Genomic DNA, 25,406 nt, shown 5'->3' on the forward strand with positions numbered 1-25,406 from the left:
GAAATCAATAAAAAATATATAATTGTAAATATTAGAAACGTAAAATATAAAATTATAAATTTTCTTAAGATTGCAAAGATTTATTTATGAGTATAACATAGTATAAGTATAACTCTTTCTCAGGCTCTTTTTGAACCTGGTTGATTGCATTAACCATCTGAAAATTGACTACCCAAGCGCAGAAATCATCGTCATGGGTGATTTTAACGTTCTCAATATCAACTGGCTGCGCTTCTGCAGCAAGAACGACGATGAAGGAGGAGAAGCTGAGCTATTTGCCACCTATGCGGGCTTACGCAGCTTGTGGAGGAACCTACCAGAATCCCCGATCGAGACGGCGAGTTCGCGAGTCTCCTAGATCTGGTCTTGGCTTTAGACCCTGACTCGTACACTGTATCGGTACATGTCCCCCTAGGAACATCGGACCACAAATTGATAACAGTCTCTTGCCAGTTGGAGGTTAAAACGAAGGATCCTCCGATGCCGCGGAAGGTATGGCACTATAAATCAACAGAGTGGAATCATCTTCGGGAATTTTATCGCTCATTCCCTTGGTAAGAAGTCTGCTCTAGAACCAATAACATCTCAGAATGTGCAAACCAAATTACAGAGACGATTTTGGCAGGAATGGAAGCTTATATCCCTTTTTCTACTAAATTCGGATCAAACAACAAGCAATGGTTCAACCTGAATTGCAAAAAGGCAGTAAACACTAAAAAAGTAGCATATCGCAAATGGCGTCAACATCCGTCCATCGAAAATCGGAGAAACTTTTTAGCCTCCAGAAATACCTGCAAGCAAATTATTGATGAATGCAAAGAGAATCAGAACAACAGGATCAAAAACAAACTGCTAAACTGCCCAAATGGAACAAGATCTTTCTGGTCGGTATCGAAAGCCGTTAGTCAAGGATTTGCTAAGTCGGCCTTGCCACCCCTAACAGCAGATTATAGTTCTATCGCGGTAACAGCAGGGGAAAAAGCCAACTTACTGGGTAAACTCTTTGCGTCCAATTCTACTCTGCACTCGCAAGGCAAAACACCGCCATATTTACCAAGGGTGAATTCATCGATGGGAGAAATTTCATTTCCCCAACGAATTATAAATAAAATTCTTAAAAGCGTAGATACCAACAAAGCTTCTGGACCCGATGGAATTCCAGCCCTAATACTAAAACGTTGTGCAGACGAATTGACTTCGCTCTTATGTAGACTGTTCACGGCATCGTATAAGCAGGGCCAATTTCCAACAAGCTGGAAAACTGCTCGAGTGCAAGTCTTCTTACCCAAAAAGGGTAAGAAGACGATGCCCTCCAATTACCGCCTGATTGCACTAGTTCCAGTAATATCGAAGATTATGGAGAAAGCAGTCAACCAACAACTGTTAAGATATCTGGAATCATCTGGACTAATCAGCGATCATCAATACGGCTTCCGAAAGCTTAGATCCACTGGCGATCTTCTGGCTTACGTCACACACTTGTGGACGGAGGCCATGGACAAGCACGGCGAGTCCCGCTCAGTCGCTCTTGACATTTCCAAGGCATTTGACAGAGTGTGGCATGAGGAACTACTAACCAACCTCTCCTCAATCGGCATACAAAACTCATTATTGAATTGGATCAAAAGTTTTCTTGAATAACGAACAATCCAAGTAGCCGTCGATAGATACCTCTCCGACAAATTTAACATTAACGCTGGAGTCCCTCAAGGATGCATTCTATCCCCCACCCTTTTCTTGATATATATCAACGATTTGCCAGGAACCACTGTCAATCCAATCTACAGCTTTGCGGACGATAGCACACTTATTTCCACATTTAAGTCCGCCAAACCAACGACAGCCGCAAGTTCTCAGAATCTTAGGCAGCAACAAGTAGCTTCAACCAACAACGATATTAGAGCAATCTTGGAGTGGGGCGGTAACAATCTGGTCAATTTTAACGCTAAAAAAACGCAGGCTGCAGTATTTACGATGAAGACTAACCTTGGTGGCCCGGAGCTGGTTATGGCAGGGAAAACATTGCCAATGAAATCATCTTTACATCTTCTAGGAGTTGAGGTCACCAACAGTGTGTCCTGGCATGACCACGTTGCCGAGGTCGCCAGGGCGGCTTCCAAAAAACTCGGAGTGCTTTTCAAAATGAAAAAACTGTATACACCAGAACAGCTGCTGACTCTTTATAGGGCTCAAATACGCCCTTCCCTCGAGTATTGCTCGCATGTCTGGAGCTCTGCACCCAAGCATAGTTTAAACCTGCTGGATTCTATACAGAAGAGAGCTATTCGTATTATTGACAAACCAGAACTGACGAAGAGTCTGGATAGTCTGGAGCACAGGAGAAAGGTGGCTAATCTCTGTTTATTCTACCGTTATTATCACGGTAAGTGCTCCTCAGAGCTGGCAGGCCTGATTCCACCCAGGGTTGTTCCGGCAAGAAGGACGCGTCTAGCAGTTGCGGCTCATCAACATCGAGTCCACCTGCCTACCCCAAGGACGTCGCTGTATCGGGACTCATTCATCTGGAGAACATCTTCTTTGTGGACTTTCCACCTCACATATTTCCCGACGCATACAACCTACAGCGATTTAAGATAAATGCCCACAAATATCTTCGCGCAAGCCCCACTCCAAGAGTGACATGTGACATAATAGGACTTTCCTCTTGTGCTTGTGTTTACACGGTAGTAGAAAAATGATTTTTTAACCCAAAGTATATTATTATTACATATATTTTGTCTTTAACAGAGTAAATTAGTTAAGTGAAGTTTAGCATATTCTTAACTAAAATATTAATTAATAATTTTACGGTAAAAAATTTAATATTGTTACTATTTCAAAAAGTATACCTAAAAGTAAGAGACCAAACAAAATAATAAAGACATCATAATATCTTAAAAATAGTCAGATTTGGTAGCACATTTATATTATTTGTATCTAGAATTTTACTTATAATTATGATATATAATAATATTGAAAGCTTCCATATACAAAATAATGTAATGATGGCTCTAGCAAAATGATTAAAGCTCACATTGTTAAATGATTCAAATATATATTTTATTTCTAAATGTACTTAAATTAAAATTATTTTAAAAGCTGTTTGCACAAAACAACCAAAAAGCGTTTTGTCTTTGAAAATGATTATTGACGTTTTAATAGGGGCAACATAAATTTCTCAAAAATAATATGAATGTTTGACATTGACTTGAGTTGAACACGAAACAAGGATCACTTAATTATGTTAGATTTGTTATAAATAAAATGAATAAAAACTCTTTGGAAATTAAAAAAAAAACTTCACCTGTAATTCCGTTTGATAATGCTATAAAAAATAATTTTAGATATCAACTATTAATTAATGCGAAAAAGCTTATTAAATAGAGAATAATCGATTGTTTCTTTTTACTGCTTACAGATTGCTAAAGTAAGCGTTATTTCGAGCAATTTATTTGTCCAATTTCAGAAATCATTTTCATTTCAAAGGGGTTTTATGAGGCGTGCAAAACATGAACCACACTAAACAGAAAAGGAACTGGAAAAAGTGATTTGAGTTTATGAGGCAAATATATTTTAGTGCTGGGGTCCAGGTTAAAAAAGGGTTGTTTGGCTGTAAAATATTATGTTTGTATTCAAAAAAGAAGTTTGCAGGCTAAAAGAGAAAGGATCAAGTAATAGTAATAAGTGGACGGAAATAATAATTACTTATTAAAACTTTCTTTTAAGTTCATTACAGAATAAGTATCGCTAATACTTTAGTATTTTTGAGTTTATTATAAAATCTATTGTTTATTTATAACAAGTTATATGCTTTTATATTTTGAGGAGATGATTATTTTTGGCATTTTTTTAATATTATTTTTAAACTCACGAGTGTTCTTTTAACGAGACAGCTTTAATTTGGCAATATTATTTAATATGAAAATTATACAGGAATCTTTATATACACAAAGATTTTTTATGACACATGCTTTAGTTTTGAAAAACACCTTTTTTTAAATTTTATTATGACTATTATTTATTTATATTTCACTATTTTACAATTACAATAATCGTCTAGGGACTCTAATTTGAGCAATTTTGGGTCGTTTGCGCACTTTTACTCCAAAGGATAATAAGTATCCTTCATGAATCTTGTTACGAAAAGTGTGGGTTTGTTATACAAATAAAGTAGTTGTCTTTTTTTTAAAGAGAATTACTTCTTATAACCACCCTACAAACTTGGTCAAAGGTCACTTAGTTATATTTAAATTGAATATAGGTAATACGTTTGCCCATAAAGCCTTCGTCAGTTGATTTATCGAAGTCATAGCCCTGATGATGAAAAGCGCTAGGTAGAAATTAATATGATTCTTACGCTAAATAGGTTTATTATTCTATTTGACTTTTTCCATCACGAGACCTGATCAACAGCTTCTGAATATCATATCTTTAAAAAATATGATAAGCCGACTTTAAGACGTGCACACTATTCAGATAAATACTTCGAATCTATCGTCTATCTGTACCGTCATTTAGGGCTAGATTCACAATCAGAGGTTAAAGTAATAACCAAGTTACATATTTCTCAAGTTAAATTTATGGCACAAAACCCCATTTAGATTAAGTATGTTTTATACCTACCATCTACGTATGCGTAGTAAAAACATAGGTAGTTAAATAATATATGTATGTATATACCCATGTTTAATATATTTTATACATATCTTTTTATTGTATTTAAAATTTGTAGTTTTTTTACCGATATTCATAACTTAATAAAACTTGTTTTGTTTAGTTATGAATTTTTAAATTTGTTTGAACATTTTGAATTATTTAATATTATTTTTGTTTCAGACTATTTGATATTTTTTGATAAATGTATTTTTTAAATAAAGAAATGGTTAAATTGGAAATGGAAGTTGTCATAAATATGGCTTTATTTGAATAATATTTCTATGCCATTTTTACTTAAATATGTTTCTGATCAAATATATTTAAGTAAAAACGTCGGCTGGTTCAGAAAAACTGCTGTATGGCATATATTTTTTTGAAAACTTATCGCACAATTTTTAAATTGTACTTGAGTATTGCAAAGAGTAGCTCAGAATTATCAGAGGCTGGGCGTTCGTAGGTAAGAATTTAATATAAGTCATAGTCTATAGTAGTCTACAGTATTGCTAGTAACCTTGAAGCCAATATCCCACAAAAAATAGACCCCAGGAGCTATCTCAGCAATATGGTAGTACCCGAATCTTTCTTTTTTGCCCCCACAAGTGTGGAAGAGCTTATACAGTTAATGGTTAATATTAAGAATAAGAGTTCATCAGGTTGGGATGGGCTTTCTCTTAGAATATTTTCTGCTTTACCTCTTGTTGCTTTGCAATCTTAGCCAAGTCAATTGACTTTTCATTTATGTCTGGAGTTTTTCCAGAGTACTTAAAAAGAGCAATGATTATTCTTCTTTACAAGGGTGGCGATCGCGACTGTCCTTCTAACTTTAGACCTATAGCGTTATTGCCTACTTTAGCCAAGATAGTGCAACGGCTCGTTAAGGTGAGGATGGTTTAATTTTTAAATAGGTTTGGCCTATTGAGTCTTCAGCAGTTTGGCTTTCGTGAGTCTGTGAGCACAAATGATGCTATCTTTAGCTTTCTAGAGCACCTGTACAACCGACTGAATGTTGGTGAAGTTGCAGCAGCGGTATTCTGTGACTTGTCCAAGGTATTTGACTGCGTGAGCCACAGAGTGCTGTTGATGAAACTGGAGCTCTATGGTTTCAGAGGGACTGCCCTTGAGTGGCTTCGTTCCTACTTATCAAATCGTGTCCAGGCTGTCAAACTTAATGGTGATATCTCTAAGGAACTTAATATAAATGTGGGTGTTCCGCAAGGATCAGTACTTGGTCCTCTACTTTTTCTCATTTATGTGAACGATTTGCCATAACTGCAGATAACTGGCAAATTTACATTGTTTGCCGATGATACCACCATCCTCTGGCACGACTCTGATGTTTCTCAAATAGAGGCTAATATATGTGCAGATTTGTTAAAAATAAAAGACTGGTGTGATGCAAATTTTTTGACATTTAATGTTTCTAAAACAAATATCCTTAATTTTAAATGTAATACAAATGATATATGTTTGAATAATGAATGGATAAAAAGTTCCTTAGATTTGAAGACCATATTATGAATGTATGTAGAAAAGTCTCATCAGGCTGCTACGCCCTAAGGGTTATTACCACCAGTCTTAATTTCTCCATCGCCAGATTTCTGCATACTTCGCGATTATCGAGTCGCACCTTCGATATGGAATTTGCTTTTGGGGTTCATGTTCAAATTCACTTTTTAATTCAGTGTCTGTACTCCAGAAAAGGGTCATTAGATATCTATGTGGGGCCAAGCCTCGTGACTCATGTCGCCCACTCTTTGTAAGTCATAATATTTTAACCCTGTGTTGTATTTTTATTTTGGAAACAGTTTGCTTAGTTTTTAGAAAATATAAACAGAAACTTCCACTTAGGAAGCCACTATAATACGCGACAAAATTATTTGTTGAGGCTACCCATTCCTCATTTTGAACTTGTCCAGTAGCTCTATCATATATGGAGATAAAAAGCTGTTTAATAAACTTCCACCAGAAATAAGACAACTTAAGACTAAAAAAAGCCTACGTATAAGTACGAAAATATTTCTTGCTAGTAAAGCGTACTATAGTTTAAGTGCATTTTTTAATGATTAGCATTTAAGTATTTTTCAAAGCTTTATATAATTTTATTTTATTTTAAGTTAGTTTCTCGTTTTTATTCCTTTAATATACATTGTCTATTGGCTTTGTCTACAACTTTTATGTTTGTGTTGACAATAAAGCATTTTTTGAGTTTGAGTCTGTATAATAAAAATAAATAAATAGGCCCACTTAGTTTTGTTAAAACTAAAAAAACTTCCAAACTATAACTATATTATAACATATAACTTTATTATAACTATATTATAACATATTTTTATTCCTGTAAAGACAATTTGGACTATGCTATGGCAACGGTTCCCAAAAATAACCCATTTTATTTACAGAGCCCTATTTACATATACATTTTATACAGTATAAAAACTAAATTACTATTCTTTAGAGGCAAAATTCACAAAATATAATTAATGATTACTTTTTATAAAATGAAAATATTAAATATAGTTACACTTTAAGTTTAATTATAAGATATAGGTAATGAATGAATGTTTAAATTATATTTAAGTTAATATAAAATATTGTATACTACAGGGAAAGTTCATGAACCTTGTTAGGTAGGTGTAGTATTAAAATTATTAAAAATCTAAATTATGCTCAAACGGTTATACACATGTATTAATAATTTAAAGATATTAAAAAATATTTAAATGATAAAGGAGAACTTAATTTTGAAAAACAGTAATACCATACCTGGCCTGAATTGTCCGTTTCCAGTCAGCGACACATGGAGCATTACCAAGATAAGCTAGATGATCTTTATTAGCTTTGTTATTCAAATGGGGCTCATAACCACCGAGAATGGGGTTAGAATCCTTCACAGTCCATGCTATTTAAAAACCAGAATAATGTCACAGATTGTACATCATGTAAATTCAGACCATTACACCCTCAAGGCAGTGGTAAAGAAAAAAAGTAATAATCGAAATGATGAGAAAACGAAAAAAGAAAAAAAAAACTGAAACAATTTTCCAATTGTAATAAAAATTAATGATCTATGCCGGTGCACATAAGGAACTGGTCTATCACTCACCTCGCTAAGTTTCCTAATAAATCCTAAGCATTCTGTTAAGAAAATTACCAAATTATGGCTTTACAAGTTTCAAAAAACAAATGGTAATTTGTTACTTAAACGTATTCATGTTTCTGTGGCTACTAAATTTGAACTTCAGTACGATCTAAGTGTTACCCCTTCCTTTGCTCAACTCACTACTTATTTGCATAAGCACTGTGCGGCTCTTGATAGTGTTTGTTCCACGCAAGTTCATGGAAAGGAGAAAAAACTTGCAAAGAGAGGAACATTTCCCAATTCAAAAGGTTTCCCTTTTCAGCCATGATCAATCCAAATCAAGTCTTTGTAGTCTTTGCAAATCAAATCATAATATTTATCGATGTCCCAGCTTTCTAGCAAAAGGTCCACTTGACAGATATCAACTCGCAAAATCTTTAAAAATGTGCATAAATTGCTTAAGCATAAATACTCATTCTGTTAAGGACTGTAAATCTACTTATAATTGTCATAAATGTAAACAGAAGCATCACACTTTGTTGCATTTCGAAAGAAACACTGGCTCTGGTAACAGAAATCATGTTATCTCCACTCCCCACTCTACTGCTTCTCCTATAGATAATGAGGCACGGTCATACTTCCCGCTGATCTTTCAAATTCTTGGCCCTTAGTCGCAAGTAGTATTAATGATAATGCTTCAATTAATGTTTTACTATCCACAGCTCTGGTGGATACGTTGGACGGATCTGGAAACTTTCAAAAAGTTCGAATATTATTGGATTCGGGTTCTCAACTTCATTTTATTTCGCAAGATTGTGTTAAACGCCTTGGGCTTTCTCCTTATAATATGCCTTGCTCCGTTCAGGGTGTGGGAGAAACCCATGTACCTAATTGTTCAAAAAGTGTTTTCACAAAAATTCGCCCTTGTAACAAACTTACCCCTATTATTGATTTGGAAGCAGCAGTTCTTCCAAAAATTTGTGGTAGTTTACCTAAATCCCCTTTGCCTAAAGGAACATGGCCTCACTTGCGCAATGCTATGCTGGCTGACCCTACTTATAACATTCTCGGTCCTATTGACATGCTAATACGTGCTTCTTTGTTGCCTTATATTTTGGAGGAGGGTCGCCTTAATGGTCGGCTCAATGAGCCTGTGGCTATTAACACCATCTTCGGCTTTATTTTGATGGGTAAAGTGTCGTCAGGGTTTTTGCCTCATGCTTCACAGTCTCTCGTTTGCTAATAATACAATGCAAAAGTTTTGGGAAGTTGAGGAGGTACCTCACGTCAAGACTTTATCTCCAGAGGATCGAAAATGCGACGAAATCTTTGCTAATCCTACCTGTCGCAACGAAAATGGGAGATTCGTAGTTTCCTTGCCATTTCAAAGCCAGGATCCTGAGTTTACTAGCAGTAGAGAATTAGCTGTTCGAAACTTTTTACCGTTAAAGCGCAGACTCGAAAGGAATCCGAAGCTCTACTGTGATTATTCTGCTTTTATGCAGGAATACCTTACTCAAAATTACATGGAATTACTACCTTCAGGGGACATACCACAACGGTCATTTTATATCCCACATCATTGTGTCTTAAAGGATTCCAGTCCCACCACTAAATATCGCGTAGTATTTAACGCTTTAGCAAAATCTTCCGGGGACATGTCGCTTAATGAGTGTCTTCTCCCTGGACCCAAATTACAAACTGATATTTTCGAGTTACTTCTTGGCTTCAGAATTCATCGTTTTGTTTTCACAGCCGATGTTCGTCAAATGTTTAGGCAAATTTTAATAAACCCTGCACACGCCAATTATCAAAGAATCGTGTGGCGCTTCTCCAAAGATCAACCTATCGCTGATTATCGCCTTCTTACAGTTACTTATGGGCTAACTTGTGCACCTTATCTTGCCATTAGGTCGTTATTAGCTTTAGCAGAAGAGGAAAAGATTAATTTTCCTGAAGCTTCCCAAATTATTTTGAGGTCATCTTATGTTGACGACGTCAACGGTGGCTCAGAAACCATTAAGGGAGCGAAAAATCTTCAAAGAGATTTGATGTCTCTTCTTCAGAAAGGTGGTTTTGAACTTCGAAAATGGTGTAGTAATGATCCTCGTTTGTTAGCTGATTTTCAACCATCTTTTCTTTATAATGAAAGTCTTTCACTTAATCTCGATTCAGATAGCCCATTGAAAGTTTTAGGTCTTCAGTGGAATCATTCTCTTAATGTTTTCCAGTTTTCAGTTAGTTCAATTGATAAAGGATGCACAAAACGAATACTTTTGTCTAATTTAGCAAAGATTTTTGATCCTTTGGGATAAATTTTTTCCTTAACTTTTCTTGTTAAGCACTTAATTCAGCGGTTATGGTACTTAAAGCTAGGTTGGGATAAAACGCCTCCAAACGAGATCGTTTTTCTTTGGAATAAATATTATTCGAAGATATCTTCTATATCGGAATGTAATGTCCTCGTTGTTTGTTCCCTCTCAGTTATAAGACCATAGAAATTCACGGGTTTTGCAATAGCTCCGCAAAGGGCTATTGCGCTGTAATTTACCTATGCTGTTTAACTCCTGATGGTGAAGTAGTCACTCAATTTGTATGTGCTAAGTCGAAAGTTGCACCGCCAAAAACTCTTTCGATTCCACGCTTAGAACTATGCGCAGCCGTGCTTTTGTCACATGTTTACAAAATTTATATCTCATCTTTCGCAATTCATAAGATTTTCGCCTGGAGTGACTCAACAATTGCCCTTTTGTGGATCAAAGCGTCTCCACATCGTTGGAGTACTTTTGTTAGTAATAGAGTCTCCTTTATCCAAGAAAGGTTACCCGTTTCTTATTGGTATCATGTCTCCTCTGAAAACAATCCTGCGGATTTAGGTTCTAGAGGCCTGTTTTCGGTAGAGTTAAAAAAAGTTCGCTTTGGTGGGCAGGTCCGAGTTTTTTACTTAATTCAAACTGCAACTGGATCCCTTTTGTAAATGTTTCTTCAAATGTCGCTTCTTTACCTGAAGAAAATAAAACCTGCTTATTGGTTCCCGCTTCAGAAGATTTTTTTGAAAGCCTCATTTTGAAGTTTTCATCATTTGATAAATTGCGCGCATTGTTGCTTATATCTTTGGCTACAAAAATAACATTTGTTTCCCACTTAAAAAACTTACAGGCGTTCTTACGTCTTCCCAACTTCATGCCGCCACAATGGTTTTGGTTAAGCATGTTCAGTCACGGGCCTTTGCTATTATGCAATTATTGTTTGCAATTATTGCCCTTTGCTATTATAATTGTATTACTATATTGCAGGCATAAGGCTAATTCAAAGCAATCAATTGCCTTCGAAGTCGCTTAGACGGTTAAGCGTTTTTATGGATAGTGACAATATCTTGCGCATGGGTAGTCGCTTAAAACACTCATTGAGTTTTAATCACAATTATCCTGCCCTTTTACCTGGTACTTACGAGTTGACAAAACTTGTAGTAACTTATTTTCATTTAAAATATTTTCATGCAGGTGTCCAAAGCGTTCAGTTTCTTATCATGCAACAATTCTGGATAGTATCTTCCAAAAGGGTCGTTCGTCAAATTATTTCAAAATGTGTACGCTGCTTTAGGTGTAGACCCCAGTCTATTCAGCCCCCAATGAGTGATTTGCCTGCTGTGTGCGTCTCCCAAGTAAAGCCTTTTCTTCACACCGGAGTGGACTAAGCCGGGCCGTTTAATGTAATGATGTCACGCTACCGTGGCAGTCGCACCACTAAGGCTTACTTGTACCTATTCGTTTGCTTTGCCACCAAGGCTTTACATCTTGAATTGGTCTCTAACCTCTTTACCGAGGCCTTTTTAGCAGTTTTACGTAGGTTTATCGCTCGCCGTGGCCGTTGTCAGCACTTATATAGCGATTGCGGTACCAATTTTACTGGTGCGTCTAACCAATTGAATGGTTTTATGGTTAATTTTGCCTCGACTGAGGGCATATCATGGCACTTCAATCCACCTTCCGCTCCTCATTTTGGAGGTCTGTGGGAGGCGGAGGTAAAATCTGTTAAAATCCATTTATATCGCGTGGTTGGTAATCAGTGTTTAACTTATGAAGAATTAAACACCGTTTTAATTCAAATTGAAGCCTTTTTAAATTCACGTCCTCTTACACCCTTTAGTAACGACCCAAACGACCTGACCGCCTTGACACCCAGGCATTTTTTAGTACTGGAGCCTTTGACTGCTCTCCCCGAGACTGATGTGACCTCGTTACCTGTAAATCGTTTAGATCGCTGGCAGATGCTCCAAAAAATGCATCAAGATTTCTGGCGCCGTTGGTCTAGTAAGTATTTGCACACGCTACATCAACGTGCCAAATGACATAAGCCTATTGTTAACCTCTCTCCTGGAACTCTAGTGCTAATTCGCAGTGACCCTGCACCGCCCCTGCAGTGGCATATGGGTCGAGTTAAGGAGGTACATCCGGGTTCGGATGGAGTAGTCAGAGTCGCTACTGTTCAAACCAGTAATGGCACCTTAAAGCGACCGGTAGTCAAGCTATATCCTTTGCCGCTTTCAAGCCACTGAAAAATGCAATGCATTGTTGGTGGGCGGTATGTTCAGTTTTCTTAAATTTTACAACAGTTTGAATCAAGTAGTTCATTCTTCTTTCTATTTCAGATTTTCATTAAACTTTAAACTTTAACTCAATTTTGCTTGGCTCACTGTGTAGAAACAGTTAGTTAAAGTATTTCTATTTAAATGCATCCAATAGAATGTTTTGAGGCCTTATAAAAAGGTGCGCGTCCAACATACTGAACCAGTTCGTTGAAACCCATTATCAGAAGAAGTAAATTCGCTAAACCGCATCGCTCACGCATCTAGTACCCTCCGATACAAACCCGTGTTTATGGGATAAACCGCATTTCGTACTGAGAAAAAGCTGGCCAGCTAACGCGAGTGAAAAACTGTAATCAAGAGAAAACCAGGTAAGGTCTTACAACCATTAATTGTCAAAAAACAATAAATACAGCCCACTCTTCTCAACAGTGAGCTTTCGATACAAAACTTTCTTCGCAAACATAAAAATCAAATAGACAATATGTTTATAATTTCAGTTCTGCCATATTAAATAATATATAGCAAAATCTAAAAAAAAATTATTTTAATTACATATACATAAGTTTTATTTGCCACGGCTTTTAAGGACATTTAAGTGATTTCGTTTATCTCTAATCTAAGCAGTATTACCTCTAATGTATCAATATTTTTATTTTTTTTACAATTAATGTTAATTTGTATCGCCGCAGGATCACCTATTTCAGTACTTTAATAAACAACACTTTTAATAACAGAAATTCAAAAAATGTTAAATTAGTCTTACAAATATTAAAATATCAAGTACAAAAAAGTTTCCTAACAATCTTAAGCCCCATTATAGTATAATACAATATTTATTTAATAATAATAATAGTAAATATTTTTTATTTGCAAACTCAACATAACTACATAAAAAAAGAGAAAGAAATACACATTTTTTATTTAATGCAAATAAAAGGCCGACAAATTCAGAATTCTGCCAAGGCAGATTCTGGTCTTTAACATTTCTTATGTCTTTTAAGGAAATGTTAACAAATAATATAATACTTTCATTATAAAGCAACTTGGTATATGCAATACCTGTGCGAGCTTTATTAACTTACTCAATCATAGTCATTAAACGTTATAATAAGAGTAATATACAAATTCAATATTACATTGATTCTTAATACTGATAGTCTTTCCCTTTCTCATACTAAATTGAAAATAAAATAGGGTTTATCAAATTTTTGTTTTGTTTCATTTCTAAATCTTCTTCATTTATTAATCATCTTTATTTGATTGTGCAACAAATTTTTAAATTTTGGTTTCAGATATATTATTAACTGTTGATTAATTGATCTATTACTCTGTGGTACTATAAGATGTTTTTCCATTAGTGGGGTGATCTACTAAATAGGTATCTTAATATTACTTTTAATTTTAAAATTACTTAATTTTTCAACAAATAATCCCGCACTACCAAATCATTTAATATTCGAGCTTACTTTAATTTACTTATCATGGTTATAGACTATTTGACAGTAAAAGATTTATTTAAATGCTGCTTTAAGCTCTAAATTTGAATTAATAAATGTAGCGTGGTGATTAATTTTATCGCGGAATATTAATATCGCTGCAAATGATGGTGTACTTCTTATATATAGCTAAGACATCAAGATGTTTGATGGTTTCTTAATACTTTTCTATAAGGCATTTGTGTATTTATTCACGAAAAGTTTACGTTAGGGTATAATGGCCTTGACTTTTTAAATTTTATTAAAAAAAAACAATATGACGTCTTTGTTTTAATTAATTTTAAAAACTATTTTATAACCCATAGCGAACAAGGTGCAATATCTAACAATTCTAGTATATAAAATAATAGCTCCAGATATCGATTATGTTGTTTAAACTTTTATTTCAATCTTCTTTTTTTTATCTTTTAATTTTAGGAAATTGAAATTATAACTAACTTTAACTGTATTTTCTCTGTAATGTCTGCACGCAATTTTAGTAATGGTTTATACATGGATAGCTTGCAGCTAAATATATCTAAATATTTTAAACCTAGACCTGTCAATATTCCCAGTTCCAATTATATTTATAGGTTAATTAGGAATTAAAGTGGTATTTTTAACTTAAGGACAATTCAAGCCATCTAATTATGAACTTTTTAACTTGTGCATTCAATAAAACTTTTCCAATGCACGTTTCATTTCATGAGAATAATATTTTAACCTAATTAAGAATTTCGTATGCAAGAGCTGTGAGCCACGGCAGCCGTGAAAAAGTTTTAATTAAATTCTTTTTATTATGTATATGGACGTTTTAATATATAAAATATGTATGATTTTTAAAAAGTATTTTATAGCAAAAATTTTTTTTTATAAAAACGAATATAATGACTAATTAGGATTTAACTAACGTAACTTTTTACATACACATACATAGGATTTAAAAAAAAATGATTTTAGCTACGATCATAGTTTTAAGAATGACATTTTATGAATTTTACTTCCTAGGGTTTAAAAACAAATGTCAAAGCAATATTAAATTACAGTCTTCATTAAGATTTTTAACCTTTAATTATTTTTTAAATATACATAGTTTAATATGAGAGAAAACAGTTGACTAAATTAAATTAGAATTTAAAATGCATACATAAAAAAGTACTATAGAATTGTATAGATTCTTTATTTAAATAAATTTATTGAAACAAAAATTTTTGTGAAAAAAATATTTGTGAAATCATGTTTTAATTCAATTTAGACTGAGACAGGAAAATATCAATATAAATTCTTAATTTAGTTACATTATTTACTATTCCATGGACTATTAGTATAAGGAATCAATGTAATATTGAATGTGTACATTAGTCTTATAACAACGTTTTATCACTCTGATTAAATAAGTCATTAAAGCACACACGGCTGTTGCATACACCAAGTTGCTTTGTAATGGAAGTATTATATTATTTGTTAACATTTATTTATAAGACCTAAGAAATAAATATTGTATTAAACTGTTTAAATTTTGACGCAAATCATAAAATCAAATATTATATAGGAAGTTTTATTTAAAAAAAAATTCTGCCCCGCCTTTTGTGAACACTCTATTTATGTCAAAATATTGCTAAAATATAGCTTTTTTACCCCGTGTCTACAAGAAAAATTGCTTCTTTTACTAATAAAATACAGCCACAATGAAGGAAGGTTTTTTTTTTTTATTTCAGAGTATTTATACATTGTGTTACACTACAGTCTTTGAAGTTTAAATTTATATTTAAAGACATATTCAGGAACTTTCTGACCCCTCAATTTTGTTTGTTTTATTCAGCAATTTTAGTGTTTCACTTTCGAATAAAGAGTTTGATGTCAACTGAGAGTTTTTATTTATTTATTTTCCACTTTTAAACCTAGACTGGCTTATTAAACATTAATTGGGGACATTTTTTAAAAACTCGGATATATATATTTTATTTCAAAATTTTATATTAACATGTTTTACACAGTCTGATCCAAGGTGTATCAGTTTCGATCAGATTCCATGAGCATCAAAAAAAAAAACATTGTATACCGCAAGTTTTAAACAACCTATATTAAAATGTTAGTATTTTTTTCTGACAAAATCGATGAGCCCGAGCCTTTTTTTGGAATTTATTCGAATTTAATTTGTATTGATTCAGCCTGGCCTAAAAATTGCAAAATTAATAGCGAATGCGTTTTATCAGAATGTAACTAATACTATATTAAGACTAACTTAATATGAATAATATTGTCTTAATACGGATAATAAACTTAATATGACAATAAAATATCTTATACAGGGTGTTACTTAAAGGTATGTCATAATTTAAAAGGGACATTCCTGTATCGATTTTAAGTCAAAAAGTTCATATGAACATGGGTCCTAAAATGATTAGTTTTTAAGATACACTTTTTTTTTTCGTTTTTAATAAATTTTTCAAATACGGTTTAAAATATTGAACTGAATTTTGGCACAGGATATTATGGCATAAAAACACATTTTTTAGATGTTCACCTACTTTTTTTTAACAACTAGTGGCGTAGCTATGATGAATTTTTAATAAAATTTTACAAAAAGAATACTACGCCATTGACTTACGAAAAAAAATTTTATCTTAATTATCAATCAAATATAAACAAAAAATTCCTCCATGACTTTAGCTGTAAATCTTACCGTTTGGGTGTAATTGTTAATTAAAAAAAACGTCTTTTATGCATAAAATGCATTTATGCAAGTTAGCTTTGCTCGTTGCCAGCAACTGTTTTTTTTTGTTGTTGTAAACATTATGACACTGACATTAATGATTATTTTTGATTGTGTTAAGTGTGATTTTATTTTTAGTTTTTATTAGGTACATTTTTCAAATATTTATTTTCAAGCTATTTTTTACAAACTGGTGAACAAAAAGCAACAACAATTAAATACAATACATACATACATAATTTACAACAAATGTTGCAAATGACCACCTCTTGCCTCTATGCAGGCTTCTGCTCTTTTTCTCATAGAATCACGAACTCTTTCGAAAATTACAGGCGTGTTTCGTATAGTTTCACATCCGTCAATAATTCTATTTCTTAGTTCTTCTAATGTCACAATTGGTGTCTGATAAACCAATGTTTTTAGGTGTCCTCACAAAAAAAATCTAGGCTATTTAAGTCAGGTGATCTAGGTGGCCAAAACTGTGGTCCTCCACGGCCTATCCATTTATTTCGGTAGACTCTATTTAAATGCTCACGAGCCAATATGCTAAAGTGGGCTGGAGCACCATCATGCATAAACCAAAGTTGTTGCCGTAACTGAAGAGGAACATCTTCGAGAAGCAAAGGCAAATCATTTTGGAGAAAATTACAATAATTCTGTCTGTTAAGGCGTCCTGGTAAAAAAGATGGTCCAATTAAATGATCGGATACGATATCGATCCAAACGTTTATTGAAAATTGTTCCTAAAAATGTGTCTCTGTAATCGCATGAGGGTTTTCTTGAGCCCAGTAATGATTGTTATGGAAATTGATTATTGCATTTCTGGAGAAATTAGCTTCGTCCGTAAACAAGATGTTCGCACCAAATTGAGGATTTTGTGTTACTTTTTGGAGATACCATCTACAAAATTGCGTACGCGGTTCATAATCTCTAAGAAGCAATGCCTGAACCCTTTGTATGTGAAAAGGATATAACAAAAATTTCCTTAAAATTGCCCATACCGTCTTGTAGCGGATGTTCAATACCATACCAATTTTTCGTGTACTTGTGGTCGGATCCTCTTCGACTGCATGTAGGACAGCCTCTTCAACTGCCAGTGTCCTAACTGTACGGGGCCTTCCCTCGCCAGAATTAGCCTTAAAACTCCCAGATTCAGCCAGACAACGATGAATGTTTATAAATATTCTTCTGTCTGGGACAGCGCGATTAGGATACCTATCTTGATACAAACGCCGCGCCTCCATAGCATTACCATTGGCAAGTCCATAAAGGAAATACATTTGCGTCATTTCCAAATTAGAATAATCTACCATTTTTTAACTAGTACAATTGTCGTTTTAAGATACAAAGGGTACTAAAAACAAACTATTAAGAATAATCACTAACGCAAGTGTCATAACGTTTAAAACAACAAAAAACAATTTCTGGCAACGAGCAAAGCTACAGCTTGACAAATATTAAATGAGCTGCGGGGCGTAGGCACAGAATAAACGATCTGAGATCGTTTATTCTGTGGCGTAGGTGAGTCGGGAGGTAACCCCGCTCGTTCCGCGTGTGTTTAGTGGCGTGCGATATGATTTTACACGAACAAAATAATAGATGTAAATTACTTTTGTTTTATAGATTTTTCATACAAATTGATGTTAATAAATTATTACATGCATAATTTAACAAAGCGTATATTTTATACAAAGTGTTTGGAAGGTCGATGCAGTCTTAAAGATGTGATGTGAGCAGGTCATTTGGAGTCTTTTAAACCAAATAAACCTCAAAGTGCAAAGTCTTACCGTGTGATATTTGAGATTTTCGATTGTTATTTTTGATCATATACAGGGTGTTTGCAAGGTCGATGCATTGTCCTGGGGATATAATATGCGAGGTCATTTAGAGTTTTTTAACGCGAAAATACCTTAGTAAAAAGTCTTACGGTTTTCGAGCGTTTTTATTTAATTAATTATTTATGATTAAATATTTCATATGCAAGTCTCAAATATCTCGAAAACAATAATATTTTGTACTAAGGTATTTTTGGTTTAAAAGACTCTAAATGAGCTGCCCTATCATCTCTCCAAGAGTTTGCATAGACCTTCCAAACACCCTGTATAAAAAGCCGAAATCTATTTACGAGTTACAAGCCTATCCTTTAAGTAATTCATATAAGTAATGATTTTCTTACAGTTTCGTTATTTGAGGGTACAGTTTTTAAAAATAGAGACAAATTTAAAATAATGTTAGACCAAATAGAAAGATACTTTACTAATTATAATATTTAAATTTTTATATTTAAAAAAATGTATTAACGCAGAATTAAGTGAAAATAAACTTTAATTTGACCCTAAAAATATATATATCTAATATACAAAATATACTGTTTTTATCATTCAGTTTCACTGTCACTACCATCAGGATCATTATCAGTTTCAAGGTCGCTATCACTTGATTCATCAGCATTGTCTAAAGTTAATACTAATGGTTCAGTTTCCTCCATTATATAGTCTGTCTGCCAATATTTCTCCTCGATGTGGATAACGTGTTGGCAAAATTTTCCCCAATCCGAACGGGTGACAGAATTTATCGCATCATCCAATACTTCCCTTAATTTAGTGAGGCTCAGGTCTCCAGAGGTATTTCGACATCGTATATGGCGCTTAACTTGAGCCCAAGCCAGTTCAATTGGGTTAAGCGCACACATTTATGGTGGTGTCCTTAACGACGTATGCCGATGTTGCCGTATTATATTATCAATGACATAATTTTTTTGGTCATTAGGAGGCTTATGCATTTGTACCAAATCATAAAGCTCATATTTTCTTGCAGACGGATCATGAGTTATTCCTAAAAAAACAATTTTTGTACAAAATGAAATAAAATTATGACAGTGAGACTGCCGAACTAGTTTTATACTGCTCTGCATGAGTTAAATAATTAAGAAATAACCGTACCTTTTTCTCTTAAACAATTTTTGCTAATTTTTCAGAAAAGCGAGTGAAAATAAAGTCTGAATTAATTTCTGCACGTAAAACTTCAACCGAAAATTAAAATATCTTAGAAGCAATATTTAGAAATGCGCATGCGTATGCAATACATCATTAAAATATGTATTTTTTACAGTATGCAATAGGTAACTAAAGATATTTACCTTTTTTAGATAACCAATCAATCATATGCTGCTTAAGCGAAGATTTCGTAGGGGGTCTTGTCTTTTTGCACCGAGTTATATGGGGCATTATCTAAAACGATTATGCTGTTTGCAGGTGTATTAGGTAGCAGCTTTTCTGTAAGCCATTTGGTAAAATTAGTTTGGTTCATTTGGCCATGATAACCAGAGGTTTGTCCCGTTTCAAATACTAAAGAAGCATTTTCCAAAAATCCATTGTTTGATCCCGCATGTACAACAATAAGACGCCCTGTAAATAAATGTATAAAATAAACATATTTTAGCATCACAAAGTTATTTTTTCATCATTATTAAAGTTATGTTCACCAACTTACCAGTTGAACTAATGTTACTCGGAACTCCAAATATATCAGAACTTTGCCAACATTTTCCTACGGTCAGATCGTTATCCACCCACGTTTCATCCATATAAATAATATTGCGGTTCTCTTGGCGATATTTCCTAATAGCATGGATATATTTGTACCGCCAATGCAAAATGTGGGGTTTTTCCATTAATATTTTCCTTTTATTTTGACATTTTCGCCAAAAAAATCCATTAGCCTTCTAAATTTTTCGAAGTGTTTCTGTAGAGAAAGGAAAATGAGCACCATCGGCATTTAGTTGATTTTTTATTTTTTTTAAAGTTGGGACTTGTTTTAGCTCTACATAAAATTTTTGTACTATTCTCCTAATCACACCACGTCTACTTCAAAATTCGTGAGAACAGATGAGCGGATGCGGTGGTTACCGGAAGATAGTAACATCCTATAGGGATTATTTATATTATGCTGTTCATCTTCTTTTCTAATTCTTTTTATCGAACTTTCACTAACCCCAGTGTACATGGAAGCTTGGCTTAATTTCCGTTTTAAAGGTAATTTAAAACAATTTGAAGAAGCCTTTTTATCGCAAACTCTATTGACATTTGCGATTACTTCTCGCGCTTGACCATTCAAATGCTTTCCTTTTAAATGATTATTAATTTTAATCTCTAAATGAAAAATCTTAAAATTTTTTAGTAAACAACGAGGATAACAACTAATATAACATTAACAATAAAACATTAACATCAACAAAAAACAAGAAAAATAACAAACATGATAACCATAAAAAAAAAAATATTTAACACGCGCTAAACCAAATTCTGCTTAAAAAGAGTGCCGCCGCTGTTCACCGTCTAACGATGTGATGACGCGCCCCAGCTCTGGCCGTTGCCATTGGAAACCTCTGTCAAAGTTTACTGAATAAAATACTGTATTTTATTTAGTAAACTTTGCCTCCGTCCAAAATGTCGGCTTGCTCACAAATCACAAAAATGCGAGAGTGGCCAGACGACGCGCGTTAACATTCCTTGGATCTGAATTTTAACATGTTGCCAATAGTATTGATTTTTAACTATTTTTTTGAATTTATCACATTTCATATAATGGTTTTACATTATTTAAATTGCAGAATATATTTTTGTTGTCTTTCTGATTTAATATTTTCGAGTTAAAGATTTTAAGGATTGTAAGTGTAATGGAATGATATGTAATTGTATTATTAATTTTTAATCCTTGAATCTTCCAGAATCGAAGATTTCCATATTAAAAAATAATATGACAACGTTGCTAAAATAATAGCTGCACCTTGTAAATTCCTTTTATAGGCCAGCTTAAAATTGTTCAATATTAGCTTGATTTATTTCCATAATTTTTAAAAATGCATTTTATGCATAAAAGACGTTTTTTTAATTAACGATTACACCCAAATGGTAAGATTGACGGCAAAAGTCATAGAGGAATTTTTTGTTTATAATTGATTGATAATTAAGATAAAATCATAATTTTTTTTGTAAAGTCAATGGCGTAGTATTTTTTTTTGTAAAATTGTATTAAAAATTCATCATAGCTACGCCTAAAAAAAAGTAGGTGAACATCTAAAAAATGTGTTTTTATGCCATAATATCCTGTGCTAAATTCAGTTCAATATTTTAAACCGAATTTGAAAAATTTATTAAAAACGAAAAAAAAAACTTTAACACCCTGTATCTTAAAGACTAAGCATTTTAGGACCCATGTTTATATGAACTTTTCGACTTAAAATCGGTCCAGGAATGTTCCTTTTAAATTATGACATACCTTTAAGTAACACCCTGTATACTAAAGAAAGTTGTAGTATTAATATATCTATTTACTACTATTAAGATAAACTTATAGTCTTATTAAGTCGCATATTGATAGTCAATAACCAATCTAAGATAGTCTAAGGATGACCCATTGATAGTCTTATGGTATATCTATTAAGGTTGTCTATTGAGGGTTAGTGAGAAGAAGTTCTTAAGATCAATCTAATAGTGGTATTTAGACCATATTATTGTCCTCTATGTTAGTGTGATACTAACTTACTAACCAGCAGTGAGAATCTCACGGATAGTCTTAGATTATTTCTCTCGGTGTATAAATAGTGCGCTATTTTCATTAACATCGGAATGTCAACGGAACTAGGTAAAACAAATATTAACATTTAAATAGTTTTTTATTTATTTCAGTAAATCCAATCTCAAAGAACAATTCTATGCCTACCCTTCTGTTTGTAATTTACGTAAATAATCTTTTAGAAATAACAACTCTCGGTAAGTAAGATATGATATTTATAATATATATTTAATTTAATATTTTTGTAAATGCTAACCTGAGACTACAACTAGTATAAATACATAATCTCATGCAAGAAAATATTTTTTATGCAAATATATTTAGTTGAACCGCACTGCATGCTTCTAGTATAGTTAATTGCATAGATGTTGTCAATAAAGTCTTAACATCACATTGCCTTGGATTCCTCGTTATTCACCGGAATTTTCTGAAGACTTCTAATCTTTAGAGACAGATATCCTCATAATCAGATATGATATGATCATAATTCTTAAATTCAGTAGTGATGGAAGGCTTTATTTGTAAGGATGCTACACTACATTTCAATAAACAGGATGATACCCGTATTATTCGGTTGCATTACAGTGTGATACAGGTTTAGACAAGCCGTACTATAACTGCTCTGCCTAGAGAGTTGTTAGGCATATTACAGAAACTTCTTATTTCTCAAGGTGTTTCTGGTAGATTAAACGCAACCAATTCGCTAGATAGAAAATTGTCGTAAGTGAGCTTAATCCTATAACATTGATCACTATATCTTACAGTATTAGATTCTGGATGAATATAAAGGTTACTAAATATAAATTACTCTATAACCTTACTCTCTATAACCTAACCTAAACTCTAAACCTAGGAGAAACAGTTGCTTCAACAATAAGATGTGGCATTAAGTCGATGATGTAAAGCGAAATAATTTTACTGTACAGTAGAAGTACCTATCGACTAAAATATTATGGCTTTCTACAAGCAATGAATTTTTAATTAATTTTGTCGGCATTTAGATTATATGCTACTTTCTGTCACTTTGATTATGTTGAAATACTTACATTAAATTTAAATAATTGCACAAATCTAATATAAATATGATTCGTAAGAGCCGTATTAGCCATGAGTTTTAATTAGAGCTTTTCAAATACCTTACGTAACTTAACATTCGTCTTAATGCTGGGAATTTCTTCAACAATATTTTACAAACTGAAGATATATTAAGAGCTAACTGATTTTAATAGAAGTTTTTTGGACCGATATAAACAATTCTTATTAAAATCGATTTATAAATGAGCACATCTGCATGTATTGTACCACAGATATAAGATTACAATTCGCGTGTGTAAATGACAGCATTTATCTGAGTATGTTGTAAAATGCTATCAATCCCTAATACTTAAATACCTAATTACTTAAACTGTTGAAAATGGTTTTTAAGTTTGGCAGTGATGATAATATTCCCGATAAGGGAGTAGCGCGAAAAAAATTAATATAGGGGTCAGCTTGTTCGGCTTATTGAAGCTCTCTAGACATTTTACTATAGGAAAATTAAGGAGATTTTTTCTAAAGCCTATTGTTAATATTCCTCAATATTAGAACTTGGAAAAAAAGAAAAAAAAATCCATTTTGAGGTTAAGATAATGTTAGGTAAAATAGGACAAAACTATTTTTTTGTTCCTCTCGAATAGTTAAAAAGTAAATCAAGTACCATTAATGAATATATAATAAAGGGCTATTGATTAAATCAGGTAAAAGCGTTAGGAAAAACAACGTTACCAATACAAATCGACAATGTACATAGAATTGTAAATTTTTTAGTAGTACCTGATCATTTGCAAAAAGTTCCACTTTACTGATCTGCCGGGAGTAATAGCGGTAAAAGACAGTAAACAGTTAAGATTTAGTGACAATTTCATACAAGCTGCTCCGAAAAGCAAGATAGCTTTATGGTTATTAAAGTCAACTGTCATACCTGTCGATCATATTGGCAATCTTTAAGTGATCAGTAAGGTGAACTATGAAGCAGACCTTCTTATAGAAGCATCTGCGAGATATGAACCTGGAAGAGAGCATGCTATACCCAGAATTATTGTCCAGTTAAGGAAAAACAGATAATGTTATCTTCCTATTATTAATCTATCTGGGAAGGACTTGATAAATATCCACTGTTGCCTGCATTCCATTGTCAACCAGATGAAACTCCTATCAATGAATTTGTGCTAAAATTAGATCAGGAAACTAAGCAGTTACCACCACTAGAGAGAAAAGATGTGAATTTTGGGACTTTTGATGAGATTATTCAAGACCAATTATTTCAGCTACTAGACGAGTTTAGAGATAGGTTTGGCGATACCATTAAAGGTTTAGGCATGGCGAAATCAGCTGAGACATATAGCTGTCTGATGAAAAACCTTTTCGGTATAGACCTTATATTACTAGCTGAAACTGAAAAAGAAAAAGTAAGAACTACAATGCTTAGTTAATCTTAAATGGTTTGTCGACACCAAGGGCAAATGGGCAAGTCGAAATATCGAACAATTTTGTCTGCGCTTATGACTACTAGTACTAGGGAAGATACATGGGAAATGTCTATTGACCAAGTTCAATCTTCCATAAAAAATACTGTCTACCAAATCACCGGAAAATCAGTTACCAATGGTTTACACTCCTCGGACTACAAGTGACGCAATAATATCTGCAGAATTAGGTTTGCCAAATTAATAGAGATATTGATACACTTAGAAAAGAAGCCTCAAATAACATAACGAAAAATCAATTAAAACAAAAGAGACGATTTGATCAACATCGTAAGCCTGCAAGAAAGTATCAAGTAGGAAACCTTGTTTTAATATTAATGAATAAAACCGCGGACGGTTAAAGTAAAAAGTTAAGTCCTAAATATGCTCTCATAAAAAAGTATTGCCCAACGACAGATATAGAGTACAAGATATGCCTAATTCTACGCGAAGTTCTACTAAGAAATACGACAATGTGATCGCAGTTGATCGTATGAAGCCTTGAATACCACCTGGAGGTAACTTTTTCTCAGGTTTGCCGAATGTAAAATATCCTAAGGTAATTTAATATATTTAATAACCGTATATTTTATAAACACCCTGTTTAAAAGCGTCTCAACCGCCCGAGAATTACCTTACATCCTTGAAAATCTATACCCTAAATATAAATAATAATATAAGCAGAGATTGAGAGAGACCTAAAAAAGTAAAAGAGGCAGTGAGTGCTAGCACTTCGGCTTATAAAGAGCCATATATATAGAGTGGTCATAGTCTACCAGGTGTGGTGGTGTTTGTCCACTAGGTGGAT

The 25,406-nt window shown here is 33.3% G+C and overlaps 1 protein-coding gene across 3 annotated transcripts in view; it reads left to right on the forward strand.

The window, feature by feature from the left end:
• LOC126736855 (spermine oxidase-like) overlaps window positions 1-25,406 on the forward strand; it is a 413,704-nt gene that overhangs the window by 361,038 nt on the left and 27,260 nt on the right. The gene's annotated exons all lie outside the window — the stretch shown is intronic.

This window comes from Anthonomus grandis, chromosome 5 (assembly GCF_022605725.1).
Source record: "Anthonomus grandis grandis chromosome 5, icAntGran1.3, whole genome shotgun sequence".
NCBI lineage: Eukaryota > Metazoa > Arthropoda > Insecta > Coleoptera > Curculionidae > Anthonomus > Anthonomus grandis.